A 12,187-nucleotide genomic window follows, 5' to 3' on the forward strand; every position below is an offset into this window, starting at 1 on the left:
TTGTTGTTGTTGTTGTTTTTTCCTGTCTTTTGTCTTTTCCATACACCTGCAGTATATGGAATTTCCCAGGCTAAGGGTCGAATTGGAGCTGTGGCTGTAGTGTAGGCCGGCAGCTACACCACAGCCACAACAACGCAAGATCCGAGCCACATCTGTGACCTACACCACAGCTCATGGCAATGCCAGATCCTTAACTCACTGACAAGGCCAGGGATCGAACCTGCATCCTCATGGATACTAGTCTGGTTCCATAACCACTGAGCCACAACAGGAATTCCCTCAACACTGCTTTTGAGAGTCATTTCTGTAAGGGCTATAGCTGTGGTTCATTTATTTTCATTTCTGTATAATCCACTTATTTACTTATTCTATTTTTGATGGACATTGGATTGTTTCAGTTTTTTTTTTTTTTTTTTTTGCTGCCATAAAGACTACTGCTTAATATTCTCATGTGTGTGTACCTATATGGATATAGATGTAGATATATTTGTGAGCCAAATTGCTTGAATACATACACTCATGTCCAACTTAACTAGGTAATATGAAACTATTTCCCAAGCAGTTATCTCAGTCTATACTCCGATCAACAGTGGATTAAAAAATCTTATTTTGGGTAGTTCCCATCATGGCACAGTAGAAACGAATCCAACTAGGAACCATGAGGTTGCAGGTTCGATCCCTGGCCTCGCTTAGTGGGTAAAGGATCTGGCGTTGCCATGAGCTGTTCTGTAGGTCGCAGATGCAGCCTGGGTCCTGAGTTGCTGTGGCTCTGGTGTAGGCTACAGCTACAGCTCTGATGTGACTCCTAGCCTGGGAACCTCCACATGCCACAGGTGTGCCTCTAAAAAGACCTAAAAATTCCTGTTTTATGCCCTTATCATCACTTCCTATTATCAAATTTTTAATTTTTTTGCCAATCTGACAGGCATGAAATATCTTGTGGTTTTAATTTGTATTTCTTTGACTTCTAATGAGGAAAATTTCCATTCACGTCTCTGCCAGTTTAAAACTAGGTGGTTTGTTTTTCTTTTCAACTTATAGGAATTCTTTACATAATCTCAATACTAGTCCTTTGCTAATTACATGTGTTGAAAATGTCTTCTCCAGGTTTGTGGTTTGTCTTCTCACTCCCTCTATGTTGTTTTTGGATAAATACAGATTCTCAGTTTTGCTGTAGTCAAATTTTTCAGTCTTTTCCCTTAGTGTTAGTGGGAGTTTTTGTCTTATTTTAGAAAACCTAAATACCCCAAGGTCATAAAGAATTTCTCCTATACTGTTATCCCAAAGTTTTATAATTCAAATATAAGGTATGAGGTAGGAATATAAGGTATGAGGTAGGAATTCTATTTCATTTTTTTACACATGGATAAGCAGTTGTTCCAGCGTCCCTTGTTATCCTTCTCCCAGTGACCTATAGGTCCATCTGTCATACATTAAGTGTCCATCAATACATGGGTTATTTCTGCACTATTTTGATGCATTGATCTATCTATGCACTGATTTTTTTCATGGCCACATATGAAAGTTTCCAGGCCAGGGATCAAATTTGAGCCACAGCTGCAACCTACACCACAGCTGCAGCAGTGCTGGGTCCTTAACCAACTGTGCCACAGCAGGAACTCCTATAAAGTGTCTTTTTGATCAATTTTTTTTCTCAAATATTATTACATTCCTTACAACATATCTGACAAGGACAGGAGTGCACCTGAGGTGGAGGAGGAGAACTGACAACTTTGCCCTTTTCTATTTTTTCACTGTTGTAATTTTAGCATTATTGGGACTTGCCATTTCTTTGCATGGATATTTTGAAGACACTTGTCTTTTTTGTGGGGTTAATATAGGAAACCTGGTAACATACTGTTTATGCTTGCTGAGCCTGACAGGGGCACACACTGCACACAACAGACAACAGTGTACTGCAGAATGCTGAAAGGCAATAGTTAGGGTCCCACTGTCCACCCCTCCCCAGGTGTGGACCCCTTTCTGTCTGGAATTCTCTGCTACCGCACATGACACTGACCCTCAGACAAAGATCAGACATACAGACCAAGTAAGGATAACAATATTAATTAATGACAAAAATCCATCTAAGTGTATATTGTACCTTGAGAGATACCAGCTACGAACATGTTTGCTAATACAGGTATAGTAAATTCATTCGAACAAAACTTTTGGAGACACTGGCCTCAGGAGAAGGTCCAAGCACCTTAGTCTGGGCTTCAAGGCCCTCCCTGGTGTGGACCCTACTCATCTACCTCACCTTGTCTCCTTGCCAATAGCATCACAGTCCGCGTGATAGCAACCCAAAACTTAGGGATGGTTCTCACATGCCCACTGTGTTCTTTCCTGCCTTGATACTCTTCGCTTTCTCCCTGGATGCTCCCTGACCCCAGTCTTCCTGTCTAAATCCCACTTGTCCTTTAAGTCCCAGCCCTTTCTTCACCCCCCTGGCCAGGATAGATAACCCTTCTGTGCGCCCACAAAATTCCTAGTGCAACTCCAGCGCTATGCTTTACACATTGTTTTATACCATCTTTGCGGGGCGGGGAGGGGGTGCTCCTTCTCTCTTTAGCCCCAGGATCCAGTACAGGCCCTGGTTAATTTCTAAAATAATAAGTATTGGGAGTTCCCAATGTAGTGTAGTAGAAACAAATCCGACCGGTAACCATGATTATGTGGGTTCAGTCCCTGGCCTCGCTCAGCGGGTTGAGGATCCCATCTTGCCAGTAGGCTGTGGTGTAGGTAACAGACGTGGCTCGGATCCCACATTTCTGTGGCTGTGGTATAGGCCAGCAGCTGTGGCTTCCATTTGACCCTTAGCCTGGGAACTTACACGTGCCGCAGTGAGCCCTAGAAAGCAAAGTAATAATAATAATAATAATATAAGTATTTATAAAAACCAGAAGTTGGAGTTCCCACTGTGGCGTATTGGGTTAAGAATCCGGCTGCAGGAGTTCCCGTTGTATCACAGCAGAAGCAGTATCCATGAGGATTCAGTTTCGATCCCTGGCCTTGCTCAGTGGGTCATCAATCCAGTATTGCTGTGAGCTGTGGTTTAGGTCACAGACACAGCTCAAATCTGGCGTTGCTGTGGCTGGGGTGTAGGCCAGTGGCGACTACAGCTCAAATTTGACCCCTAGCCTGGGAACCTCCCTATGCTGTGGTTGTGGCCTTAAAAAGACCAGAAAAAAAGAAAAAAGAAAGAAAAGAAAAGAAAAAAGAATCCAGCTGGCTGCAGTGGCTCAGGTCACTGTGGAGGTGCAGGTTTGATTCCTAGTCTGGGAATCTCCATATGCCCCACGTGTGCCCATAAAAAGAAGAAACAAAACAAAACAAGGTGAAGTTATTTATTCATTCATTAAGTATTGATCGAGTTCTGTTGTCTGCCAGGCATGGAGCTAGCTTTCTGAGAATGAAGCTGTGATCAAGCCAGACCCAGCTGGCATTTGCATTCTAGTGGGCCTGGGGTGGAAAGTAAAAAATAAATAAATGAGCAAGCAATTTCAGAGGAGTATTTGTTTATCCTGCCCAAAGGCCTTTGCACATGCTGTTTCCTCTGCTTAAAGTTCTTCCTGATCCTTTGTACAAGCTACTGCTCTTCCTTGTAAATCAGGTATGCCAAAATGTAGCTTGCTTTATTATCATTTTTCTGTGACTCAGTGGGAAGAAGGAAGCCCTCAGTGGCTTTTGAAGTCCCTCCCAACCTAAGACACTGTGTTTCCCATTGCAGCAATGTCGTCAGCCCTATTCTGCTCCCTTGGGCTCCTAGGAAAATCATCCTGGGGAGTTCCCATCGTGGCACAGCGGAAATGAATCCGACTAGGAGCCATGAGGTTTCGAGTTCGATCCCTGGCCTTGCTCAGTGGATTAAAGATCCAGCATTGCCATGAGCTATGGTGTGGCTCACAGATGTGGCTCGGATCTGGCGATGCTCGTGGCTGTGGCGTAGGCCAACAGTTGTAGCTCTGATTAGGCCCCTGGCCTGGGAACTACAGGTGTGGCCCTAAAAAAAAAGAAAAAAAAAATCATCCTGGCATATAGCTGACGGTTAATTTGTTGTATGGTTGATTGATCGAATGAACGAACATAGTTACATTTTAGCTTTTGACATTAAGTCAAATTTATTTTTCATTCTAATGTAGAAAAGTAGAAAAATAGAGAAAGGGTAAACAAGTACCTGTCTTAGCCTGAGTCTCATAGAAAGTAGAACTCATAACAGAGGCTTTAAGTGTAAGACTTTTGGGGTGTGTGATCCAGCGGTGCAGACTGAGGGAGGGCGAGGGAGCAGTGGGCAGCTGTATTGGTGGGCTGGCCACCACTCTGGGCTGCCGAATCCCACCATGGAAGAACCTGAGGAATTGAATGAAATGTGTTTCTCTATCCACAACTTGCTACGTAATTTGCAGGACCCTGTACAAATGAAAATGCCAAGCCCTTGGAGTTCTCTTGTGGTGCAGCAGGTTAAGGATCTAGCACTGTCACTGCAGTGGCTCTGGTCACTGCTGTGGCATGGGTTTGATCCCTGGCCCCGGAACTTCCACATGCCACAGGTGTGGCCCAAAATTAAAATTAAAAATTAAAAAAGAAAAAAAGAAAATGCAGAACCCTAGTTCAAAGGTGAGGAATGAGGGGAATGCCATCAAAGATACTAAAATAGGAGTTCCCCTTGTGGTGCAGTGGAAATGAATCTGAGTAGTATCTATGAGGATATGGGTTCGATCCCTGGCCTTGCTCAGTGGGTTAAAGGATCTGGCATTGCCGTAAGCTGTGGTGTAGGTCACAGATGAGGCTCAGATCTGGCGTTGCTATTGCTGTGGCATAGGCTGGCTGCTGCAGTTCCAATTCGACTCCTAGCCTGGTAACTTCCATATGCCAAGGGTTTGGCCCTAAAAAGCAAAAAAAAAAGATAATAAAATATAGAGCTTCCCTACTCTTCTGAAGTTCCTCTCTTGACTTGATTTGCTATTTAATGTCAGCCTAACTAAAGAAAAATGTAATTTAAATTTTACGATTAATCTTTATATTTTACAATGCCACTTTTAAAGATAAATATAAGAGCGTCTAGCTCATATATAGAATCACCAAAATTATGCAATTTATATTTCACAACTTGTACTTGCATATGTGTTTTGTTCTAACCAGAAAGAGGAAACACTGCACAAAAACGATTTCATTTTACTTTTATGGGTTTTTTTCTTTTTTTTTTTTTTTTTTTTGGCCTTTTAGGGCCCCACCTGTGGCATACGGATGTTTTCAGGCTAAAGGTTGAATCAGAGCTACAGCTGCCGAACTAAACCACAGCTCACAGCAATGCGGAATCCCCAGTCCACTGATTAAGGCCAGGGATCGAACCTGCATCCTCATGGATACTAGTCGGATTCATTTCTTTCCGATGCACCACTATAGGGACTCCCTCATTTTACTTTTTGGTATGTGCACATTTTATCAACACTCTGCCTTTAGCTTGCCAATGAATAAGGAGGGACAGAAAAGAAAAAGAACTATGGATTTTCCCATCTTTCCCTTTCCTTCTACATTTTCAGCATGTTGGGCTAGTACAGATACGTAACATGAGGAAGACATGCTAGGGTCCCTTGGTTAAGGTTTTTCTGTGTCAAGTCAATTTCCAGTTTGTACTGGCTTTGTCTTGCTAAACTCCACACATCGTGCGTCCACTGGACTCCTATGTCCATGAGACTTTGAGACCATAACATCCATGCAAAGATACCCTAGTCATATCACTCATTTGAGGGAAAAAAGGGGGAAATATTTATCCACCAGCTTGCAACCCCAAAAGGTCCAGATCTCTCCCCACAGGTCATTAACCCACTGAACTTCCAGGAGCTGCATACAAACGCTCTGAGCAACCAGCCTTAGCACATGAGCTAAAGGTGTGGGCCAGGCACAGCCAGGGATGCACTGCACAGAACTAGTAGGACCTTATGCAGAATCAATTTCCAATAGCAAGTCTGGTCTGCGAGCCAGGTGAGTTTAAAAGAATCCGAAGTGGGGTACAGAAGGGTCTGACGTAGACAGCGGATCCTCCTCCCACTTGCCCCACAGTGCTCTCACCATTTACCATAGTTTTTATCTTTTTTTCCTATCATTTTTATCTCTAATATATAGATTTTATAGAAGTTCCCTGGTGATCTAACAGGTTAAGGATCACTGCTAGGGTGCAAGATCCATCCCTGGTCAGGGAACTTCTGCATGCCACAGGCTCGGCCAAAAAAAAAAAAAAAAAAAAAAAAAAAATAGGTAGATAAATTTTATATACATAATATATACTTATATATATAATTTTTATGTTGCTATATGAAGATAATTTTCCTTTTCAAGAGTTCCCATCATGGTGCAGCAGAAACGAATCTGACTGGGAACCATGAGGTTTCGGGTTCAATCCCTGGCCTCACTCGGTGGGTTAAGGATCTGGCGGCCCTAAAAAGACCAAAAAAAGAAAAAAAAAATTTTCCTTTTCAATTTTTGAGATATTCACAAACCATAAAATTCACCATTTTATTTTTATTTATTTATTTATTTTATTTTTGTCTTTTTGCCTTTTCTAGTGCCGATCCTGCGGCATATAGAGGTTCCCAGGCTGGGGGTCGAATTAGAGCTGTAGCCACCGGCCTACGCCATAGCCACAGCCATGCGGGATCCAAGCCACGTCTGCAACCTACAGCTCACAGCAACACGGGATCCTTAACCCACTGAGCAAGGCCAGGGATCAAACCTGCAACCTCATGATTCGTTAACCACTGAGCCATGACAGGAACTCCAAAATTCACCATTTTAAAATGTGGTTTCAGAAGTTCCCTTGTGGCACAGCAGAACTGGCTTGTCACTGTGGTGGCTTGGGTCAGTCCTGGCCCAGGAGCTTCCACATGACAAAGGAACAGCCAGAAAAAAAAAAAGGAAAAAAAAGAAATCTTCCACCCAATAGCAGTCAATTCCTATTCTTCCCTCCCACTAGCCCCTGGCAACCACTAACCAATGCACTTTATGTTTCAATAGGTTTACCTATTCTGGACATTTCGTATAAATTAAATCACACAATATGTGACCTTTTTTCATTTTTACTTGAGGTATAATTTTTATACAATGATAGCACAGAACTTAAATACAGTCTAGATGAATTTTAACAAATGCCTACATCCATGTAACCTATACTCCAGCAAGAAAAGAGAATATTTTTGAGGATAAGGTATTTTACAGTGCACATGAAGTGGATATATCACACCACTCTCATGGAATAATAGGGTCTTTCCATTTTTTCGCTATAAGTACAGTGAGTTGTTCATTCATGCAGAATTTCCTGTATATTTTGGATCATTTTCTTTTTTTTTTCTTTTTTTCTTTTTTTCTGTGCAGATACATCCCCAATCTGCTAATTCTTTTTTTTTTTTTCCCCCACTGTACAGCAAGGGGGTCAGGTTATCCTTACATGTATACATTACAATTACATTTTTTCCCCCACCCTTTGTTCTGTTGCAACATGAGTATCTAGACAAAGTGGATCATTTTCTTGGAGGGAAAAATCCTAGAATTCGAAGTAACTTGACCAAAGGATATAAGCATTTTAAAAGGTCCTCCTGATTTATTGCCCTGTTGTTTTCTAAAAGTCATCTGCAGTTTCTGAGTTTGTCACGACATGTCCATCATCATTTATAATATCCTTCTTTTCTTTTTTCTTTCTTTTTTTTTGCTAATTTGGTAAGTGAAAATGATGCATAATTTAAATGTACATTTATTTACCATTGGAACTAAAGCTTTCCTGTTCCAGAATAAATCTAGTGAGAACATCCCACTGAAAGGTTCTGATGATCCATTTGGATCTATGTAGCCTAGTGTGAGATGCTTTATATTCCATTTGTTTCTTCAGAGGCAATTTCCACAACCCCCATCACTGACACATTCTGTGGTAGAGATAACTGCCACCTCTCCCATTGCCTCTAATGCTTCTTACCTCATTTTTGACACTCCTGCTGTAGATCCTGGGGAGGCATATCACCTTTCTGAGCCTCAATTTTTCTTACTGTAAAGTGGGAATCATAATAATAATATCAACTCAGAGGGTTGGTGCTAATCAAAAAATATCTTCACATGAGTACAGCGCTGTCCAGGTTGCAAAGCACTGTCGAATCCATTTTCTCACATTGAAAAGTTAATAACTTTTTCTATTAAACAGATGTATATAATGTAGAAAACAGAAAAGTATAAAAACTGTAATTCAGAGATCATTACTGTTACCACTTTTACATGTTTTATGTATTTGAAATCATATTGTATAGCGATGTTCTTGGGGATTTTTTGTGGTTCGATTTTTGCTGCGTGGGATTTTTTTCTGGCCGCACCCACGGTGTATGGAAGTTCCTGGGCAAGGGATTGAACCAATGTCACAGCAGTGACCTGAGCCACAGCAATGACAATGCCAGATCCTTAACCTGCTGTGCCACCAGGGAATTCCTATAGACATATTCTCATACCTCTTTTTTTCAACTTATCACATGAGCTAGCTTCAAAACGCTCTCAATTTGTGCCTGGTTGTATTCAAAGTCCTTTGTAAATAGTAACTCATTCAGAGATCCCATTGTGGCTCAGTGGGTTAAGAACCTGACTAATATCCATGAGGATATGGGTTGGATCCCTGGCCTCCCTCAGTAGGATCTGGCATCACAGTAAGCTGCGATGTAGATCACAGACAGGGCTGTGGATGTGGATCTTGTTGCTGTGGATGTGGCATAGGCCAGCAGCTCCAGCTCCAATTCAGTGTCTAGCCTGGGAACTTCCATATGCCAAGGGTGTGGCCTCTCAAAAAAACAAAAGAACTCATTTAATCCTCATAACAGCATTAAGTAGGTTTTTTACATATTGCAAATGAGGAAACTGGCACAGCGAAGTTTCATAACTTGCCCATAGTTAACGCAGCTAATAAGAAAAGGAGCTAGAATTTGAACCCAGTCAAACTCCAGAATCAGCTCTTAACTCCTAGGCAGTTTCTCTCACTACAGAATATTCCAGCCTATGGAAATATCACAGTTTATATAACCAAATTCCTCTCATTTCAGTTTCACTTAATATAAATACACATCAACATGTCCCCCCTCTGATGCATTATGGCTTCATGTAAATTTGTAGAAATAGAATTACTTTTGGAGTTCCCGTCATGGCTCAGTGGTTAATGAACCCAACCAGTATCCATGAGGATGCAGGTTTGATCCCTGGCCTCACTCAGTGTTGCCGTGACCTGTGGTGTAGGTGGCAGACGAACCTCGGATCCAGAGTTGCTATGACTGGCGTAGGCCAGCGGCTACAGCTCCAATTCAACCCCTAGCCTAGGAATCTCCATGTACCACTGGTATGGCCATAAAAAGACAAAAAAAAAAAAAAACAAAAACTTGCTTAAGGAATGTCAATTTTTGTCAAAGTCTTTTTGTCAAAGATTGAATTTGCCAAATTAATTACCTTCGAAATTTGGTTCCTGGTATTGATACTCTCCAAAATTGAGTATAATTTCATATTTCAAATATTTTCTAATTTATTGGGTGAAAAAATTTTGCCGTACTCTCCCCAACAATAAGCATTATTTTTTTTTCTCTTTTTTGGTCACACCCGCAACACGTGGCAATTCCTGGGCCAGGGATTGAAACTGCACCCAGCACCAATCCGAGCCACTGCAGTGACAACACCAGATCTTAACCCACTTTGCCATAAGAGAACTCTAGCATTATTACTTGTTAATTAAACTTGTTAATTTGAGATAAATATAGATTCACATGCAGTTGTAAGAAATAGTACAGCCTTGGAGTTCCCGTCGTGGTGCAGTGGTTAATGAATCCGACTAGGAACCATGAGGTTGCGGGTTCAATCCCTGGCCTTGCTCAGTGGGTTAACGATCCGGCATTGCCGTGAGCTGTGGTATGGGTTGCAGACGTGGCTCGGATCCTGCGTTGCTGTGGCTCTGGCGTAGGCGGACAGCTACAGCTCCGATTCGACCCCTAGCCTGGGAACCTCCATATGCTGTGGGAGCGGCCCAAGAAATAGCAAAAAAAAAAGACCAAAAAAAAAAAAAAAAAAAAAAAGAAAGAAATAGTACAGAGAGGTTCCATGGTCCTTTTACCCAGTTTCCCTCAATGGTAAATCTTGCAAAACAATGTACAAAAATCACAATCAAGATTCTGACAATGATATGGTCAAGATACAGAGCATTTCCATCACCGCAAGAATCCCTCATGTTGCATTTTTATAGCCATACCCACTTCTCCTCTACACCTATCCCCTTCTTTTTTTTTACTTATTTTATTTTTTTTTCATAATTTTTTTTTATTTTCCCACTGTACAGCAAGGGGGTCGGGGTTATCCTTACATGTATACATTACAATTACATTTTTTCCCCCACCTTTTCTTCTGTTGCAACATGAGTATCTAGACAAAGTTCTCAATGCTATTCAGCAGGATCTCCTTGTAAATCTATTCTAAGTTGTGTCTGATAAGCCCAAGCTTCCGATCCCTCCCACTCCCTCCCCCTCCCATCAGGCAGCCACAAGTCTCTTCTCCAAGTCCATGATTTTCTTTTCTGAGGAGATGTTCATTTGTGCTGGATATTAGATTCCAGTTATAAGTGATATCATATGGTATTTGTCTTTGTCTTTCTGGCTCATTTCACTCAGTATGAGATTCTCTAGTTCCATCCATGTTGCTGCAAATGGCATTATGTCATTCTTTTTTATGGCTGAGTAGTATTCCATTGTGTATACATACCACATCTTCCGAATCCAATCATCTGTCGGTGGACATTTGGGTTGTTTCCATGTCCCGGCTATTGTGAATAGTGCTGCAATGAACATGGGGGTGCACGTGTCTCTTTCAAGTAGAGTTTTGTCCGGATAGATGCCCAAGAGTGGGATGGCGGGGTCATATGGAAGTTCTATGTATAGATTTCTAAGGTATCTCCAAACTGTTCTCCATAGTGGCTGTACCAGTTTACATTCCCACCAACAGTGCAGGAGGGTTCCCTTTTCTCCACAGCCCCTCCAGCACTTGTTATTTATGGATTTATTAATGATGGCCATTCTGACTGGTGTGAAGTGATATCTCATGGTAGTTTTGATTTGCATTTCTCTTATAATCAGCGATGTTGAGCATTTTTTTCATGTATTTGTTGGCCATCTGTATATCTTCTTTGGAGAAATGTCTATTCAGGTCTTTTGCCCATTTTTCCATTGATTGATTGGTTTTTTTGCTGTTAGGTTGTATAAGTTGTTTATATATTCTAGAGATTAAGCCCTTGTCAGTTGCATCATTTGAAACTGTTTTCTCCCATTCTGTAAGTTGTCTTTTTGTTTTCTTTTGGGTTTCCTTTGCTGTGCAAAAGCTTTTCAGTTTGATGAGGTCCCCTATCCCCTTCTTAACTCCTGGCAATCCCTGGTCCATCTCTCTAATTTTTTTTTTTTTTTTTTTTTTTTTTTTTTTTTTGCCACCAGCAGCACATGGAGTTCCTGGGCCAGGGATCAGATCCAAGCCGGTAGCTACCACCCAAGCCACAGTGGTGGCAATGCCAGATTCCCTAATCTACTCTACCGGGCAGGGGATCGAACCTGCATCCAGCACTTGCAAGATGCCTGCAATCCTGTTGCACCACAGCAGGAACTCCTTTATCATTTCAAGAATGTTATGTAACTGGAATCATATACTATATAACATGCTGGGCAGACTGACATTTCCAATTTTCCAATAATCCTCTGGGGATTCATCCAGGTTCCTACACCTATCAGTAGTTCATTCCTTTTTATTGCTGAGTAGTATTCCTTGGTATGGGTGCACTACTTTGTTTAACCAGTCACTCACTGAAAGACATCTGGGTTGTTTTGAGTTTTTGACTCTTAGAGATAAAGCTGCTATGAATATTTGTGTACAGGTTTTCATGTGAATATAAGTTTTCATTTTTTCAGAAGTGCAATTGTTGGGTTGTAAGGAAGTTGCATATTTTGTTTTATGCCAAATTGTTTTCCATTGCCCATTAGCAATGTAAGAGTGATTCAGTTTCTCCACACCCTCTCCACCATTTGGGGTGTCACTGTTTTAGTTTAGCCATTTTGATAGATGTATAGTAATACTTCATTGTGATTTTAATTCGCATTTCCCTGATGTTGAACGTTTTTTTCATATGTATATTCACCATTTGTAT

The sequence above is a fragment of the Sus scrofa genome, chromosome 17 (genome assembly GCF_000003025.6).
Source record: "Sus scrofa isolate TJ Tabasco breed Duroc chromosome 17, Sscrofa11.1, whole genome shotgun sequence".
Taxonomy (NCBI): domain Eukaryota; kingdom Metazoa; phylum Chordata; class Mammalia; order Artiodactyla; family Suidae; genus Sus; species Sus scrofa.